Source organism: Martes martes, assembly GCF_963455335.1.
Source record: "Martes martes genome assembly, chromosome: 1".
Lineage (NCBI taxonomy): Eukaryota > Metazoa > Chordata > Mammalia > Carnivora > Mustelidae > Martes > Martes martes.
Window position 1 is genome coordinate 77,043,548 of NC_137888.1, and position 20,410 is coordinate 77,063,957.

Genomic DNA, 20,410 nt, shown 5'->3' on the forward strand with positions numbered 1-20,410 from the left:
CAACATGAAGTAAAACCTTATCCTGTCTCTGAGCTCTGACCCTGCTTCCATATGTACTCATACCTTTTATGATGCATAAATCATGATGTCATGTATGCTGATGGGGAAAGTAGCCTAGTTCAGTGGTTTAGAGTCACTCTAGAGGTAGAGCCTTCAAGGATTGGAATTGCAGCCCTACCACATGCCAGCTCTGTGATATTAGGTAAATCACATACCCCTTTACAATTCTTCATCTGTATATGAAACTAATAATAGTATCTGTTGTATTGCATTGTTGTGGACAGTAGATGATGGAAATTAAAGAGCACCTCTAGTAAGTGACTTTTATTAATAATTGATAGAGTTGGAATTATTTATTTAAAAATAAAGTATGTTCACAGAATGAAATGCATGGTTGGGGAAAATCAGAAACCCAGACTGTGTTAGATATGGACAGGATCTTGGTGATTAGATGCCCTTCCATTCTCCAAGAATCTATATGCTTCCCCGCCAAAAGACATTTTACCTCAGTGGCAGGTCAGTGGAGAAAGGGGGGAAAAAGGTATCGAAGATCAGAACTGACCCAGACATGGAGTGGTGGTTCCATCCAGAAGGTAGGTGAACTTCTGTCCATCTGGGTTGATGACAAGGACTGGCATCGGCGTCACCAGATGATGAGATTAGTCCCCATTAAGCACATGGTAGGATTATCATTCTTGTTGTCTTTCTTTTTGAAGCAGAACCCAGACCAGTAGCTGGGGCTCTAGTCCTGGGGAGAGTGAGTTAACCTGGGCTGAATTGGAGTGTCAACGGTTAGCCTTGAATGCTAGTCAGACCTAGGACTTTCCTTGCTAGATTCTCAACTTTCTGAGGTCAGGGATGTTCATTCTACTTCTTTGCGGTGTTTTACATAGGGTCTGGGAAAGAGTGGGCCCTTTTTGCATGCTTGATAAGTAAGAGAAGAACTCACTTAAGGATATTGTGGCCACCAAAGGAATAGGAAAACCGGGCTTCCATGAAGGAAGGGCAGGGTGCCTGGGGCTCCCTCAGAGACAGAGGGAAGGGTTAAGGCAGATCCAGGGTTAAGGCAGTACCTAGTCTTTGTAGTGACTGGTTTAGGGACCTGGCCAAATTGAAACCATCAGTGCAGCCTGATTAATGAATGTAGGAATAAAGTATTCTGAGTTTTTAAAACTTTTCAAGAGCTTAGAGAAAAGAACTTTAAGGAATCAAAATCTATTAGAATCCACTTACATCAGCTTTTCATACAATTAAAAATGGTATTTCTAGCTTTAAAAGCTCAATTTTGGTGCCAGACACTTGAGGAAAAAAAGTATCATACATCCTTGATATATATATAACCTTACATAAAGAAGTCATCAAAATATACTTTTTAAATATGTACTGTCGTGAAGTGGTGATTTGTAATATGTGGACATAAAGTGAAGAGCTTATGCAGATGATGTGGGAAGTCAGAGTGTAAATCTAGAAGGTGAAATATTTGTGGGGGATGATTTCAAAAATGTTGGGACTTTTTAACTACAAATTTTCTTCCTCTTGTGATGTATACTCCCCAAAAGAATAAAATGAAAGCATCTTTCCTGGGCGCCTGGGTGGCTTAGTGGGTTAAAGCCTCTGCCTTCGGCTCAGGTCATGGTCTCAGGGTCCTGGGATCGAGCCCCACATCGGGCTCCCTGCCCAGCGGGGAGCCTGCTTCCCCCTCTCTCTCTGCCTGCCTCTCTGCCTACTTGCGATCTCTGTCTGTCAAATAAATAAATAAAATCTTAAAAAAAAAAAAAAAGAAAGCATCTTTCCATTAAAGTCCGTGTTAAAAACATGAAACACACTAAAAAGAAGAAAATAAACTATGCTTAGTGTTAAAACTAACCCTTTTTGTTGATATTGAAGTTGCTATACAGGTATTTTGGGGTAATCGGAACAGGTATTCCTCTTATTTGGCATAGTAAATGGCAGACACATTAGCTCCTTGCAGTCAAGGCCGAGATACTCTGTGCTGGCACCTGAAGGACGGTTGTTTAGAAAACTTCAACTGAGAGTTAAAATCACACCAAATGTTTCTGTGAACATTTGTGTCTCCTTAATTTGAAAAAGACCATATGTTACAGTAGTGCTTCTATAATATTAAGATAGTGTGGAACGCTCCCTAGTATCTCAAGAGCAAACTCTTGAATCACGTGCTAAGTCATTGCACATTTAAAAATTTTTGCTTTGCAAAATACACTTCGATGTGTAGGTAAACAAAAAATTGAGTCCAAAGTGGCAAAATCACCAATAACAGGTGTTTTTCTTTTCCAGTGTGACTGTAAACTGGGCCCCTCCCTCTAGTTCTCCCTCTCTTCCGGTTCTCTCTCTCTGCATGTGTAGAGCTGGAAATGAACACACACAGTCTTCTGCTTTTACCAGAAAAGATTTACACCAGAACAGCAATCGCATGTTAACTCGCTATAGTCTTTTCTAACATTTGCTTTTATGGTCTTGTGTCCCTGAATTCTAGAGGGTTGAACATACTGTTTGTGTGTGGAAACACCCCAGTAGTGCTTTGCTTTTCTTTCCTGTTGTTTCCTGATGCCTGATCTTAATTTATCTCATTCATCAGGTGAGTTTTAACTAGGTAGTAAGTTGGAGATGTTATTGAAGCAGTATTACTAACTACCAAAAGTTGAACTCCTCGTGAAGTCCTGTACACATGAAATAACCGAGATAACTGAGTACCAGCTTTTCTCCTAAACCTTGCCCCGGACGTATTCTTAGCAGTTTTAACCTGTTGTTTTACCATGTTTAAAAAAACATGACGGGCAGCAGTCCAAATCAAAACAGTGCGTTCTCTCCTCGAGGAGAATTTTGTCATTGGACATAAAAAGGTCGGCACGAAGAGGGAAAACACGCTAAAGAAAGTGAGCCGTGTTTGGTCATTGTCAGCATTCGTGACTTCCTGTCTGAAACTGTGTTGGTATATTTGCAAAAAACATTTAATACACTCCCATGCAACAAAGGAGTACCTAACAGTACCTTAGTAAGATTGCTGCGTGGCAATAGAGCCCTTTAAACAGGACATCTCGACTCAGAGGAAAGTTTGATTTTAGGTTCTTTAGAGAACCAAAATTGTTTTTTAAATGTCTCCAGTGGGTTGACAAGTAACAGAATGAAAGTAAATTACTTAAAAAATGCTAATTGAATTAACACTTTATTTTTATTAACAGAATCTCAAATCGAGTAACAACTATCCTTTAATTACTTTTAAGTTATACTTTTCCACTTGAAAGATGTTTTAAAGTTAGATTTCTTGTTTAAGGCCTCAAATTGGCCATTTTCTACCTGTCAGTCAAATCTACCGAGTCTTAGGGAATTGGCTCAGTTTCTCCTTGAGGTTTGTAATGTCTGTGGCACTTTTGATAGAGTCAGGAGCTTTACGACAAAGAATAAAAATCGTGTAAGAAGGCTGTGGACGAAGCACTGAACTTTGACTGGGTTCGTGAGTTTCCTGGGACAGGTTTGCATTTAATCACTGTGTTGCTTTGTATCATGTGTCCTCTCCAGCGTACCCATCACTTTGCCTTCCTGGATGGAATGAAATCTAAGGGAGATAATGCATAGCACAGTACCTTTTATAAAGTCTGCTTCATCCTGTTTGTGAAATAATTCATTTATCTGAAAAGCCCTGTAAATCCAAGTCTAAAAGTAAACTCTGAGAAGTAAGCCTTGTCCAGAATCCTGCCCACTGATGATACACTTGGGTATCACTCTTGTGAACACTAAAATTGAAAGTATAATTGTTGTTTTTATTATATAGTTGGTGGTACAAATTTTAATCTGTTTGAAAGAATAGTGGTGTCGGGGGTGGGGGAGAGTCCAGGCTCTTCTTTTCCTTCAAGATAAGCCATAAATTAGAAAAGTCAAGTCATATTTAAAATTTATTCTACAATTAATGAAACTGGTTTCTGTGGCCCCAGAGAATTCTCTAAGAGCGAAAATACATGTAATGGGAAGAAAGAAAAAGTATAGAAAACAAGCACCTTCCTCTAAGGAGAAAATGTATTTTTAACACTAGAGAATATAGAATCTGCTATATCACCAAAGTATATTATTTCATCAAACAGCTGGATACGCAAATGTGTATTTATTGAATAAATGAGTGTGTGTTGGTGAAAATTAAAGAGTGAGTGGATGAATGAATGGATAAGTTTAGTGGTAACACATTCTTCTTAGTTATTATTTTTAGGAAAGAGATAGTTATTTTAGAATACTGCAAAGAATTCACCAAAAGAAATTGGGTGAAATTCCTCAATTTTTCCTGTGGTAACAGCCAGTGGTTACAGTAGGATGAGAACGTTCTAGGTTATAAGATACTGTTTTTGTAGGTTGAGTTACCCTCCATTTATAGAACTTTGGGGAATTGCCAGATGAGAAAACAGAAACCCTAAGCAAAAGGGCAGTTAGTACTATTCTAAAAATAAACATTGACCCATGTAATCGCATTCTAAATAAAATAAATAGAAATAGGTTAAGAAAATCATGGTGGTTTCGAAGAATTCAGTTTGTTTTCCATCCCTATTTTCATTTGGATTTTATGGCAATTGTTATTAAAGGAGCACCACACACTACATAGTTTAAACTTTTCATAGTTTTTCATAGTTTAAACTTTTTCATAGTTTAAACTGTCAGCCAGCAGCAGCAACATCCAAAAGTATATTGGATGTCTTTGCTGTATTAAAAAAGAGAAAGAAAGAAAGAAAAAAAAAACATTGTGTTTAATACTATCAGGTTTTTAACTGCTGGAGAAAAGGTTTGAGGAAAGAAGTTAAATATTAATATGGAAATGAGGCTTTCTGGAAGTCTTAGGACATTATGGGGGGCATAATAAACCTTACCACAGCCTGGGAACAGAAATAGGGGTTGCAGAAATAAAGTGAGGTGGGAGCTTGGAGAGAAAGGAAGAGCCTTTGCTGACAGTGAAGCAAGCTCTCATCAGCCCAAGTCCTGGCTATCATGCCTTCTCCTGGGGCTCATTCCCCTGGAATGTATCCCTTGTGCTTAAATAGAGTACTTATGTAAACACACACTGTAGACATTTGAAAATACTCGAATAACAGTTCTTCAGGGCTTACTATGTAATTCTTGCTAGCTGTTGCATTTATTTATCTTGGTGCTAATTTATAGAGCTAGTTTTTGACTTGTGTTACCTACAGTGTCTTGTTTCATAGTTTGGAAAAACATATAAGCAATATTTAAGGAAAATGCAAACATCAGTGGCTTTCTTGAGTGAACGGAACAACTGGAAACTTGTTTCTTCTTATTTTGTAAGTGAATCGCTTAATGTAACCCTATATCTGTGGCATGTTGAGAAATGAAAAGATAAAAAAAAATTAGAAAAAGAAGTGAAAAAGAATGGAAACTTGCACTTCTGAATGAACAGCTTATGAAAACACTAGCTTTTGATTTTATCTGAGCTTTCCTGTAGAAAGTTTTTACTATTGCTCCAAAGCCTGGAGGCAGTTACTGAACTAGAAAAGCTCAATATCATTTCTGACTAATCTATTAGTCATCCTAATAATAGGAAATTATTTAGTTCCTACTTCATAGTAGTCCATCTTGAACAATAAAATCATATAGCCCACTCAAAGATATTTCAGGAAAATTAGTGTGATGCTTTGAAAAAAAAAGGTACTTAAAGAGTGTGCACAGTGAATGTTTTGTACTGTGCTAGTGTTTTATCCCTCATTCCTCAACAGGAAAGCTAGGAAAGTTAGCGAGCTTGAAGTTTATAGTTTGGGTGATCAGGGATGGGGCATTGCTGTTTGTCAGTGTAAGAAACGCAGGTGTTAGAATTGATGTGTTCTCTTTCTTTGGAGAGAGTAAGCAGGGAGTAGTAGATCACTGATTTGGCTGGGTAGTTGAATTTACAGAGAAAGCATCTGAAAGCCACTCCCTTAGCACTGATCATGCTGTGTCACAGGATAGTGCTGTGTTATATTCAAAGAGACAATGGATGGGGAGAAGAAGGGATATAGAGACAAATCTTGGTGCATCTCTCAGAAATGAGAGAGGTCAAAGAAAGTGGCAGGAAACAAGAAAGGCCAAAGAGGAAAGAAGGAAGTAGTTAATGGTGCAGATGCCACAGATAGGACAAGAAATGAGAAAAGAACACTGACCAGCAGTGAAAAGGACAGTAGTAACCTTTGAGAGAGCACTTGGAGTAGAATTAGAAGGGGGAGGTAGGAGGCAGACTCCTCAGCGCAAACCAGATTCCAAGAAGATGAGTCAGTAGTAAGTTGGAAGATATGTATGAGGACTCAACAAGTTTAGACAACTCTATAAAGAAATTCAGTAATAAAAAAGAGAAGAAGTGGGCGTCAGAGAATTAAGCAGAGGAAAGAAGATTGTTGTAGAGGGCTAGAGGTGTTCCTCCAATGGAGACGTTTTTTTTTCCCACTAAAGGAAGGTACAGAAGTCAGTGGAGAAGAAAAGAATGAAGATACCTTAAAGTAGGGATAATGGAGGGCACCACATGTCACAGACATTGAGAAGGGGTAAAAAAAAAAAAAAAAAAAAATGGGTAGAGAGGCTAACTTGAGGAAGCGAGATGAACCAAATACTTCCTGAGAGTCAGATTGAAGAAGGTGGTCTTCTGTTACTTTAGTTCCATCTTGTTTGCTGTGTGGGTATCTCACTGCCTGACGTTTGCGCTTTTTTGTATGTTGCTTTTTAAATCCATTAGTTCAACTTCTCACCTTGACTATACATTTTGTGAGGGTGGAAACATGTTTTATCCATGTATATATACATTGTTTACTGTAATCCCTTTCCACGTGATCCCCTAATGTATTTCAGGAACCCCACAAACCAGTGCTATCAGGGGAAAGTTCTTGGCCTGTCCATCAGAGTACAAGGCTGATAGCTATAATTGGCTATCTTTGTGAACCTCAAAAACTGTTTCTAAAACAAATTCTCAATTTCAAAGGGATGGGACAGGTTATTTTATCAGACTTTCTTTTTTCCTGATTAAGAAAGTCACAACATAACAAAATGTAACTTAGAGCTCAAAAGTGGATACTTCCAAAGCCAGATGAAATTTTTAACCAAACTTTATTGTAGAAAGTAGAAACATTTGACTGAAAAATAATTATGAAAAGATAAAAAGTTGCAAAGCAAATGTTTGCCTAAGTGTTGTGGTTTATACCACTCTTCATATCAACCAAATAAGATTAGGTTTATGTTTTTAAGTTTGGTCTGAGACACACTGTAGGCATAAATCCCTTAATTAGCGTAGTCAAATTATGTTTTTTGATTTTTTTTTAGCAAAAATAATTCCAAGAAGAAGCAAAAACTGAAAGATTGTCTCTGTCTCCCATTTAGCAAAAATAGAGTGAATATGTTTCTGTTTATAGTATGTTACTATTTGTTTTATGGTTAGTTATAATCCACTTTATTTACCTTTTACATAAGTGATCAATGCTCCATTTTTTTTTTTTTTCAGTACAGCTCCATAGTCACAGAGAGATTATGAACTGGTTACCATTCTCTGAGTTTTAGACTCAATATTATTCTGGAAGTAAAATATATCTGTTTAAATTTCTAAATTATATAAGGCTGTAAAGTTTATAATATAAGCCACTTGATTATAATTCCTCCTGAAAATACTTCATTTTCTTTCTTTTTAAGATAAGTGAAAAAGGGAAAATTGAAGGGTGAGATAATGTATCCAAATGAATAAAATGTGGCTAATGACAATTTTCATATGTTCATCTTTTTGTATTATTATTATTATCGTCATCCAAAGTCTTTTAAAGCACTGTTTGATCATGTCTGTTATGCAGTTGCACAAACATTATATCATCTCCCGGAAGCACCCAGGAAAGCATGAGAAGGTCCTATATTTACACTGGAATTTTAAACTGAAGTGCCATGTTGCCCTGGCTCACCTTAGCAGGCGATCCTGAAGTACCCTTTAGTTTAGACTCTCCTCTCCAGCCTCCCTACAGTTTTTTTTTATATGCGTGTCTTACTGTCTCACAGTTGTGCTTTCTCATCATTCTTTCTTCTCATGAAACATCTTTGCCACCCTTCTTTTCTTAAGTAACTTCTTCTACCTGTTACCTGTCCTTCTAGACTCAATACCAGTGATAGTTCCTTTGGGGAACCTCCCTTGGTCCTTTTATTCCCATGTATGGGAGATATTCCCATGGTACCCCACACTGGTTCCTACTGTAATTGTTTACTGACTTGAGTCCTCTGGGGTGTAGCGGGACTCTCCCCCTTAGCTCTGTGTCTACTGTGGCTGGCACCATTGTGTGAATGCTCTCTACTGTTGCTTGGATGACGACAGGGTCACATATCTGTTTTGATCTGGACATTAAGCTAGGTTTTATCCTTATTTATTAGGGAGGTGCATGGATGTAAACTTTTTGGATTATATGGCATGTCACTAAATAAACTAGTTTAAGTCTAGCTTGTAATGAATGGTTTATAAAAATATAGAAATTACACTTGTAATAAACAGTTTCCCCCTTTTTAATTAATGCATAGACAGATTTAAACTGATGTATTTTTTTTATCTTCAATTTGAGGGTGTCAGGGTAAACTGATATGAGTAGCAACCACTACCTCCGTGCACCGCCCCACCCCCCAATCCGCCCCCCAGTTTCAGTGACTAATTCCAGCAAAGAGTTATTTCTTGCTCTTGTAAACTCAGTGGTGCGCTCCTCTATCCAGTGACTCCGGGATCTAAGTTTGCTCCATTTTCCTCCAACATGTGGCTTCCGAGGTAGCTGAAGCTCAGACAGAGAGATGAGGGGAAAACATTGGCTTCTACTCATCTCAGAGGTTAAACTAGCTCAAGGGTCCCTGGGCTAGAATTAGTCATGTGGCACCAATTTAATCACAACAGAGGCTACAAAAGGAAGCTTTCAGGGTACTTACACAGAATAGTGCGTAGAAATTGACCAAGCTGCTATATGTTTTGCTTTGTCTTTTACCTTCCTTTTTTTGGAAAGCATGATGGGACAGGTGGATGGGTAAGAGGTAGATAGATGCCTCTGGGTGAATTCAAATGGAAAATATTAATTCCATAGCTTTTTACTGTTTGAGTCCTTGGTGTATCTCCTGTGTACTAATTCCTGAAAAAAAGAGTCTATCCAAATACATTCTCATCTTTTTAGCTTATGGTTCATTTTGAGAATCTGGTAGAAGTTCTGAAATAGAGTGCATATGAGCACTTAACCCTGAAATCTGGCAGGCAAGGTCAGGGGTTTAGGAGATCTCTGCAGCAGCACTCCCAGTATTAAGGGTACCTGGCCTATGCTCCATAGATAGGAAGTATTGGAGAAGATGAGAAATCAATGTGAACATAAATTTTAGCTGCCTTAGGGTGAACACTAAGGATCTTTTAAAATTAAAACTTAGTCCCTCAATTTGAATGAAAGAAGTAATTTGGTTGCTACCTGGATGCCTAAATGAGAGAGATTGCAGACAATAGAAAAAATTGTTGATAAAAAGCATAATGGAGAGGCAGCTGACTGAGGAGTGCACAATAGCTTTTATTCATACTATCTTTTGGCAGTTTGCACCATATGAGGCTTTAATGATAAGTGGATTAAATGTTTCATGTTCTAAGTGGTTGCACTGCAGTCATTGCTTTGCTATTAAGGCAAGTACTTTAGGTATATATTCAGGTGGAAGATCATACTGATTAGTGAAAGGACTGTATGATTTTTCTGTAGCTTATTTCTGTAGTCAAGTTCCCTTTATTCTTTAAGATATAAAGCAAATATCCTAAATTGGAGTTTTATAGTCTTAATTACTTCATTGTAATTTTACGTCTTTTACCATGTGAAAAATAAGTGTCTTCCCCCCATGCCCATCATTTATAGAGTAAAACCAAGCATATTTATAATGTGTAAAAGAAGTTAATATAAAGTTGATGTGGTTTTACAGTTATTTTCTTCAGAATTAACACTTGTTATTTGTGCCTTTTTTAACGGTTGAGGGACTTGAGATTCAGAGTTTTTCAATGACTGTCCCCAAACCTTTGCTTCTCTTGTTTACCTGTCATTTCAGTAGTGTTGCCAGTAGAATTTAATTATTTCGTCCAAACTCTGCTGTCCTCCCCAGACTTGGAACTTTATCCTAGGAGGCCTACCTTCTGTATTACTTGTCATTATTCCTCCAGAGCCTGGCCCTTACTCAGGTGCTCAGAACATGCTTATCAAGTGGAGGAATGAGCAAATAACTAACTGAAAGTATGTACATAGAACAAAACAAGATAGAACAAAGAACAGTAATCCCTAGCCAAGTGTCTGAGAGACAAAGTAGCATCAGGGTTTGGTGCTAGGACATCGGAGCACCATTTCCTTTGATTCATGTACTCCATCAAGGGAACTGGACAATAACATGACCTATTTTATAGTGCTGCTGTGAGGATTAAATAAGTTTGTATATATATCCACTTTAGTTTTGCTCTGCAGATTTAAACCCCCAAGATTATGTAATTGGGACATAAATATTTAAATTTTTGATTAAAGTAAGAATTACAGAGTGAAAATAACTTGACATTGATTGAATAAAAGGAAGCAAAATATTTTAAACTTTGGCTTATGAGTCTGCATCTGATAATCATGGAAATTGAGACCAAATTTCCTTTTGAACTTTCACATAAAATATTTAAGTGTACATTATTGAAGGTATAGCGAAGTTTTGAAACACTGAAGTCTTATGAGATCATAGAATTAACCTTTTCTCCCAGATTTTATTTTCTTTCATTGTCCAGTGAGGATCTAGTTAGAAAAATGCAATCATTTGTTAGCGAGCAGAGGATGTGATACAGCTAGGTGAGCTGGGTCATTAGATACTGGCCAAAATTTAGACTCATATGCTGAAAATAAGTATTCCCCTATTGTTGTATGAAAGAATGGATATTTCCAAACCAATTTGAAATGAGCCTGAAAATGAGCCACTGAATGTGACTTTGTGTCCAAGAATTATTTAATCAGCTTCTAGTTGATTGTAGTATTCTAGTAAATTTCATCAGGAGCTCGGAGTGGAGAAGCAGCACAAGATGTCATGTATTTTTGCCATGTGTTTGGCTTGAGTCATTGCAGCATACGAGGGAGTCACTGTGGAGCTGCTGGTCCCTTTAGCACAACACTTGTTGCCAAAGTGAATTGATGATCAGCAGGAATAGGAGTGGCCATTATGACTCTGTCACTCACCCAAGCACGGAGAAGAGAAGAGCCTGCCTGCCCCCCCCCATATGTAAAAAATTGCTTCAGGCCTCAATTTCATGACACTTTGTTTCTCATGGGAAGAAACAAGAACTCCAGAATGGTGTGAAGTGGAAAGACTTTTTGCCTCCACCCTGTAATCCAGTGCCACAGAACAGCATGGGTTGGGGATAATCACGAGACAAGCATCTGTTTTCACAGTTTTATGAAACCTCCTTCTGATTCATTAAAATGTGTGCTAAGAAAGACAACAGTCTCCCTAATTTATGTTTCATTATGCTCAGATGCAATTTTTATAGTCTCAGACTAAAATAAGCAGGTATTCCAGCGTACTTTTTATATATAAATACTGGCCCAAGAATTTATTACGCTGTTCTTTTCTGAGATTGCTTAGTGGCCTCCCACTGTTGTGCCTGTACAGTGTGAAGCCGTTGTGAGTTCAGCCTGTCAACCCTTTATAAAAGAGCTTGACCAGTATCTGCTCCTTAACTCAATCCTCGAATGTGCATCCTGACAAGAAAACCACTTAGTAACATGGGTTTGCCTGCCCCCAGGATACCTTTAAAAGGTATCCTAGTTTTAGATAATATACAGATACCTCTCCCCTTTTTTCTGTAATTTTTGAGGATCCGAAGTTAACATGTTCATGATATCTGCTCTAGGAGAAGTGGAGCCTTCTAATAGGGCATATGTTTTAATGTCTATGCTACCTGGAAAAATTGAAATTATTATGTGGAATACAATAATGTCACTATACTTTTTTCAAAAAAAGATTTTATTTATTTATTTATTTGACAGAGATCACAAGTAGGCAGAGAGGCAAGCAGAGAGAGGAGGAAGCAGGCTCCCTGCTGAGCAGAGAGTCCGATGCTGCAGGGCTCGATCCCAGGACTTTGGGATCATGACCTGAGCTGAAGGCAGAGGCTTTAACCCAATGAGCCACCCAGGCGCCCCATCACTATACTTTTTTGAACATTAACTTCACTATAGAAATGATATTCTTTTTAGTTTTAAAAATTATAACAATACAGTTATTTCTGTTGTCTAAACCCGAGGAGATGTGTGTATGTGTATATATATATGTGTGTATGTGTATTCTGTATGTGCATACAGTTCCCCAAATATATTTTAACACCAAGTCGTTCATTTTCCCTGTGATATTACCATGTGTATAGTCCCAAATGTAGAGTCCTATGGGAGGGAGACAGCCAAGGAATGGGAAGACCTGGTTCTAACCCCAAATTCACAACTTTTGTTGTGCCTTTGGGGCTTCACTTTCAACATTTTTCTAAGCAGAGATCATGCAGTCCTGATTTGCAAAGTATGCCTTGTCTATTTTTCCAAGCTGCCGGGAGAATATGATTGTAGAGAGCCCAGTACAGTACTTTGCCCATAGAGGGTCTCAGGAGTGGTAGCTGGGATTAGTTATGTTATTTACTGTCCTTAAAAGTGACACAGGAGGGGCGCCTGGGTGGCTCAGTGGTTGAGCCTCTGCCTTCGGCTTAGGTCATGATCTCAGGGTCCTGGAATCGAGTCCCACATCGGGCTCTCTGCTCGGCGGGGAGCCTGCTTCCCCCTCTCTCTCTGCTTGCCTCTCTGCCTACTTGTGATCTCTGTATGTCAAGTAAATAAATAAAATCTTTAAAAAAAAAACACACAACTTTAAAAGTGACACAGAAAGGAGGCCGGTCAATTCTCAGCAGACCTGATTATAGTTAAGACCATTGCTGCTCATTGAATACATGATCCTTGACCAGACATTTTGCATCTCAGAGCTGGTTTCCTTACCTCTACAATAAGGTAGTAGCATCTGTTTGGATGACTTCCAATGGCTGTTGTGAGGATTATGGAAAATAATAATGTGTTATATAAACATCAACAGAGGTAGTTCTCACACACTGTCTTTGGTGCAAGGTTCCCACCCCTGAGAGGGAGTCTGGTAGGAGCAGGGGAGTCCCCCTGCATGCATAAGAGGAATACTTTAAAGACTACTTGTGTTTCAGTAATGTGATAATTAGGATTCTGGGAGGATGTCTGGTGGTTTAATTTGAGGGGGGAGGATGTGGAACAGGAGGAAAGATATGTAGAAAACAGTGTCAGAGAAATTGGATCTCAAAAGGTGTCTCATTTAACCATCTTATTCTTGCTTCTTTATGTTATGATTCCCATAGGATTCTGACTGTAGGCTCACATTTGAATGAGTGATGTTACTGATCAGGGGAATCTGAACTTCAAGGAGATAACATAAAATGATCAAAGCAATGAGATGCAAAGAGTTAGAAATAAGGTTGCCCCGTGTGAGGGTATGTATGGGTGGTTAGAATTAGGAATATGGGGATCCACAGGATCCATGAGGCAGAAAACACTTGAGAAGTTAAAAAAAAAAAAAAAAAAGGTGCCCACGTTCAATTAGTTTTCTTCTTAAAGAGGTGTGTTTGTATGTGTATAAATTAAGGAACGAGTATTTTTATAGGCTGTATTTAAGAAAAAAAGAATTTGTTAACTTAGACTATTTAACTTTGTATGCCCTATCATTGAGAATAGCTTCTGGCATTCCATGAAGAGTCAAAATGTGTATAAAAGAGGAATTGCTAAACTTTAAAGAGAGATTGTGATTTAGGGAACTTTAAAGTCATATGGAGGTTTAAATTGTGATGAGCACTGGGTGTTGTATGTGAGTGATGAATCACTAAATTTTACACCTGAAATAAATATTACACCATGTGTTAACTAACTAGAATTTAAATAAAACCTTTTTTTAAAGTGAAGTCATATGCAGGTTAATTCACTACTTATAAATATGTCAGTGTTTTTGATTACTAATATATTTGATTAAAGGTATCTTTCATTTATGCACATTTAAACAGATGTGTTGGCGAAGATTGTAAGTATAATGTTCAATCACCTGCTTCTTGAGCATTGTTGTATGCCTGATTTATCAGGGCAGGGGGCCTGGGGAAGACAAATGATTGAGGAGAAAATAGAGTTGAAAATTACCTTTTGGGATTTAAGTGACTCATTAAAGGATAGAAAAGACCACAAAAGCTATTTGAAAAAAACATGTGAATCATTCACTTTGAAATACCCACGTGCAGTTAGTTTTCTTCTTGAGAAATAGGTGTCTTTCCTTTGCTCTTTGGAATGAAGAGAATGGGTTGAGATACCCAAGTGATGACATTTTTTCTTTCATGTTTCCTTTTATTCATACTGAAAGAACATATTTTACTTCTTTTCTGATATGGATTGCATAAGACAGTACTAGTTTAGTGATCCTTTCCATCAAGAGAATTGAGTGATCGGTTCACCTCTAAATTATAAAAGGACTCTGTTGTTTTGTTTGTTTTTTTAATGGATACATATGGTATAGAAAGATGATCAGTTGCTCAAAAGTAAGGGAAAACTATTTGAATCTCAGAAGCGATATTTAGCACTTACGAACAGAGATTAATTATTCCCCTGGAGATTAAAACCTTATATCCCCAAAATAACACAATTTAAACTTGTCCACCTGTTCTGTCATTTGACTTCAACTACATGTATACGCCAGCAATGGTTTTTGCTTCTTTCTTAGTTGATATTAGCAAGACCTATATATGCATATATATTTTGATCTAGACATTTAAGCTGGACAAACGATAATGCAAATTTCGAATCATTTGATTTATAAGAGGAATCCAAACTGATTTGCTTGCTAACAGATTGCTGAGCTTTTTTAGTTATTATTTATCATGAGACATGTCCTTGGTTTTTGACTGTCGAGATGGGTTGGATCTAGTGGTATGGTGGTAAGTGGTTAACAATCTGCTCTCTGAGGGGAAAAAAACAGAACCATCTTGATCTGTCAAGTTTGCGGGTCTGTTTGCTGAGTTCTGTAATCCCACAACTAGTTTCAGGCTATCAATATAAGGTCACTGAAAATGGGGGTTGAGATGAGATGCCCCCAGCAGCTAACACTGGCCAGTGCAGACAGGTTCCTGCCCAACCCCAGAGGGGTCAGCAATATAGAACCCCAGGTGTCCATTCTGGGGTTTGAGAGGGGCATGGAGTGCAACTTATTGTTGTAAGTGGCTCTAGGGCTCGTTACTGGTTGGTGAATGACTGCTTCCCATGTGCTCCTGGCTCCTCCTTTTTATCCAATAGCAAAGAGGAAATTCTTCGTGATTCATGGTAAATTGAAAAGCCAGAAGAGGGTTCAGACATTAGGTAAAATATCCCTGTTTTACAGTACCTGTATCTTGACTTCATTTGCAGTCAGACTGGACTCCTGCTCTAAAACTCAAGGCAGAGTAATACTCAGAGCATAGTCCCAAGAGAGATTTAGGAAATTATAATCTTTTTGCCTCTTGAAAACATTGGCCTTTTCCCTCTGTGTTCAGCTTCTCCCAGGATACCTGCCTGTCAAGTTTTCTGTAGCTTCTTTTGGCTTTGTCATGGCAACCAAGTACCTTGGCTCAGGGCCCTAATGATTTCCAAATGTTTAATTATCTCTAGTTTCTAATATGCTTATTCTGTCATTTTTTTTTTAAGTATCTTCACCTTAACGCTTCTTGAATAGGTCCTTGGCCTGTGCGTATAATCAGATTAGTATTCCATTACTTCTTCAATCCTCCTATAGATCGTTCATCTTTATTTGAAGCCAAGACAGCTCCTGTGTTATTCCATCACATAACAAAACTGTAACACAAACCCCATGCCCATATCCCAAACCCTGTTGGTTCAGATTTAACGTAAAAACAAACAAACAAACAAACAAAGAGGTAATGCTTGCAAATACCAAAAGTTTGAGCTATTTTCAATGTATCTATTATTTTTTATATCAACAAATAATAAAATATAATTTAAAAACAAAGTAAATAAAATTAGCAAAGTAGGAAAAAAAGATTAGTGGTACCTAAAAATTATATTATCTGTTGAGGTATGATTTGTGGTAATATTAGCACACATTTTAACTTTTTTAAATTGATAGAGTGCAATGTAAACAATGTCTTCTGTGCTTATGCCATTTAGGTCATTCACTCATCCTGGAATCTCCTTCCCTTCTCCTTTTCTTTATCCCTGTCTGTCTTTCAAGATTCATCCCAGGAATCCCCCTTGCTGTGACATCTTCCCTAATTGGTCTCTGCTCCCAGAGCTGGGTGGGGGTTCCTCTCGTTCTTCTGCTTGGGGATCTCCTAGCACTCTGTTGACCCTTCTGCAGGTACTCTACATTTATTATAGCTGTTGGCATTTTTCCTTTCTAAATTTTATTTTGAAAACTTTCAAACCCAGCAAAATTGCAGTCCTGGTGTCATGAATATGCATGTATCCTTCAAGTGGACTTGCCAAGTAGAGTTATTTGTTCGTACACATTGTTTTCCCAAATCCAGAGAGAAATAACTTGCACATTATCCCCTCCTTTTGCTAGTCAGCCTTGACTGAGATCCTTTTGTCCTTGCTTTACTCATACTCAACAACTTTTTAAGGATTCATTTCTTGATTTGTTTATTCATCAGATGTTAATTAAATAGCTACTATGTAACAGACACTGAAGCTGAACCTTGAAGGCTTCAGTGAGTAGATAACTTGATTATAGAATATGTATATAATTGAGGGTGGTTAGGAGAGAATAAAATGTTACCATTGTCAGTGGAGAAAGGAACCCACATACCCAAATCTATATGACAGGACCATCGTTCATCCTTTCATCGATTCAGTTACTAGTGTTTATAATCTGTTCTATACCAGCCATTGCCAAGGGTTCTGAGTCTTCACAGTTGAGGCTCCTTACCTTTAAAGAATCAGTCTCACATAGGAGACCGAGCAGATCCTTAGAGGACGTAGTAGAATGTGCTCGTTGATGGAGGTCCCCAGGATACTACGGAAACAGAGAAGAGGGAAGGCAAGGCAGGCTTCCTGAGTAGTTCAGTGATATACTCGGTAGTAAGGATAAGAATAAAGGTGTAAACCAGACAGATAAAACACATTTGCGATGAAGCATCAATGATTTTCAAGTCAAGCCTGAAAAAAATACGGAATGTTCCGGAAACTGCTGGCACTGTGGTGTAACTGAAATGACAGTTGCTAAGGGGCAGTTAGGGAAAAAAAGGGAAGGCATGGGGCCAGAAGGTAAGCCTCAGGTTACCAGGCACTTTGTGAGTTCAGCTGAGGAGTTGAGCGTTTACTTAAAGTCTATGGGAAACCATTGACTGGTTCAGGTTGAGTAGTGGCAGATAGCAGATTTGTGTTTTCCTAAATTTGGCCTGAAAACCACTGGGAAATGGATAGGTCTTAGTATTTTTAATTTGGGAAGACTAAATATTGCTGTAATAGGAGCTAACTCAAAGAGTAAAAGTGACTTAATGACAGGGTTAGCTAATTAGTATGCATTTAATAAGTTAACCAAATTATTGATACCTCAGCCAATGCTTCTTACCCCAGAACCAATTTTATTTTCTTTCAGACATTTCCCCCTAAGAAGACTGACATAAAAAATTAAAAAATGTAGCTCGCAATAAGGAGTTAGTAGTCTCTGCAGCTAACATTGCTCTCTAAAAGAAGTGAGTGAAGGGGGTGGGGGGAGGTTGCTATAATTAGACACCTGGCTTTGCAGTATACTGGATGTGATTTAAAGCATTTTATTTCTTGCTACAAAACTCTTTCTGTTGAGTAAATGAGTAGGAATTAATCAATGAAAACATGACAGTGATTTCGGAGATTTTTATAATTGATGTAATGTTTTTGTTTATTGGACCAATTAAGCCTGATTGACTTGCAGATTGCAGCCGCTCTGACAAAGCACCCATTGCTCACATTTCAATTCTCTGTTCTCACTGCAGTGCAGATCCACTGGCAGGATCAACGGGCTTCAAGATTGTGTCAGAGATGTGTAAATAGGGATCACTTATGCAGATGTTTCAAGTCTCGGATAAAGATGCAAAAAACTTATCCATATTACTGTAAAATATCACACTGTGTTTGTCTTAAACGCCTACAAACAGTATAGTTCTTACTTCAAGGTTAATGTTACAAAAGGATATATCAATTTCTGAAGGGCATATTATTAAATTGAATCTGATGTGGACTAGGGTTTCTCAGCCTCTGCACTCCTGACATTTTGGAGCTGATAGGCGTTTGCTGTAGGGGGCTATCCTGTATATTATAGATGCTTAGCAGAAATCCCTGACCTTCACTGACTACGTACCAGTGGCAATGTCCTCTCAACCTTTAGTTCTTAAAACCAAACTTGTCTCCACATATTGTCAAATGTCCCCTGGTGAGCAAAACTGCCCCTGCTTCGGAACCATAGGTTAGACTTTTAAGGGTTAAGATAAAACAAAACAAAACAAAAAGTAGTTCAGTTAACCTTCCCGTGAGCTAATTGCATGTATTCATTTCTCCAAAAGGAAAAACAAACAAAAAACCTCTCTATATATTTATATAGAAAGAGAAATGATATAGATATAATGTTTTAGTACTTTGCTGAGTGCTCGAATGTACAGAATATTTTACAGAAAGAACAGGTATGAAATATCTGTGGAATTGTCTAAGTTAATATATGTGAAGTTTCCGTATTTTTAGTAGAAAGGAAACTCAATCATAGAAATGTATACCAAATAAAGTAGGCGAAGTTCCATGACAAATTCTATATTTTTAGATAACAATAGCAGAATGAGGATTAAATTTATGAGAACATAAATAAAAGACAGTCCTTTTCAGACATGGTTTTATACTATTGGAACTATACATTTGTTCTAGAATTTCATTTTTATCTACAAATTTAATATTTTTCACTTTTGATATGTTATTATCATATATATATAAATATATATATATCATTATCATAGCATCCGAAAAGAGCATTGAGAGATACAAATTTAAGTTGCCATGGTAATTTAAACATGCCTTATACACCAACAGTCTAATCATTATTCTAGTATGTTAACAAGTCAGTTGCTAATTTTGTAGATTGTGCCACAAGATACCAGGATAAACGGTGTTGGGGTAAGGACTTAGTTGGGATATACTAGTATCATTAAGTTAAATAGAGCTATTAGAATTCTTCCAGCTAAATTCAGAGATCAATAAGTTTCAAAGAGGAGTAGGATAAAGGTGGTAGATAAAGGGATAGCCCGATGAAATTAATTTCTGTTTTAGCCCAGTACTAAACTGTCTCAAGCATTTTTTTTTTCAGTGAGCTTTTACCAAACACTGACTGTATGCCAGCCATTGTGGTGCGAGGCTAGGTGCTTACACTTCCATGATTTCATTCATTCCATAAAACAGCCCACTGAGACAGGTTTTGATAGTTCAGTTTTAGAGATGAGAGCACTAAGAATTAAATACTGAAATGCATGTCATATAATTGGTTTATATCAGCACCACAGATTGAGCTGATATGCTGTCATCCTTTCTTTACTGGATACATTCAACAAGCACTTACCGTGTACCAGGTATTTTGCAATGAAGAAAACATATGTCAGGTCTTGCCCTTTTATAGATAATCATCTTCAGTGGATCACCCTCACATTTCATTCTTTTTCATGCTTTTCCTGTACCGTAATCAAGAATGAGACCCATCAGTCATGCAGCTGATGGCCCCGGGGAACATAAGCTGTGTTGATACAGTAGCCACATTCCATCAAAACCTTTCCAGAAAGAGAGTATCTGTCAGGTGTTTTTTTGCTCCACAATATGTTACAGATTCCGGATGCCCTTATTCTTCACGTAAAACTTTTGGAATAGAGTTCCTTCTTTCTCTAATTTGATCCCTTAAGTTACATAATTGATAGAGACTCTAATACCATCTTTGTTTAGCAGTGCCTGCATCTTTTGTATTTAAAATTCCTTAGGACAAGAGACATCTGTGTACAATGTAGCTGTGGTGTGACTTACAATAACTTTGCGTTTTTGTTATCTCAGCAAGAGATCACTTGCAAGGAGACAATGCACTTTTTGTGATTTCTAGTAAAACACTGCATACTTTTCCATGTCTAGCGTATGTACAGCCTGGCAGAGGTCAGGAAGGATACATTCATTACATGCCTGCCGTCACTCCAGAAATCCACCTCCCATCAGAACTGATGTGGGAGCTGAAACCCTGTCTGACATCCCAGGTGATATAGTAATCAGGGATGTCCCCTGAATTGTAAAACCAGAGCTTTCACGGGACTATACATTTATGGCCTAGAGGGACCAATGAATGAACAGACTTCATT

At 37.8% G+C, this 20,410-nt stretch overlaps 1 protein-coding gene across 3 annotated transcripts in view; it reads left to right on the top strand.

Annotated features, from left to right (window-relative positions):
- Positions 1 to 20,410, top strand: part of MBNL1 (muscleblind like splicing regulator 1) — a 175,314-nt gene that overhangs the window by 74,581 nt on the left and 80,323 nt on the right. The gene's annotated exons all lie outside the window — the stretch shown is intronic.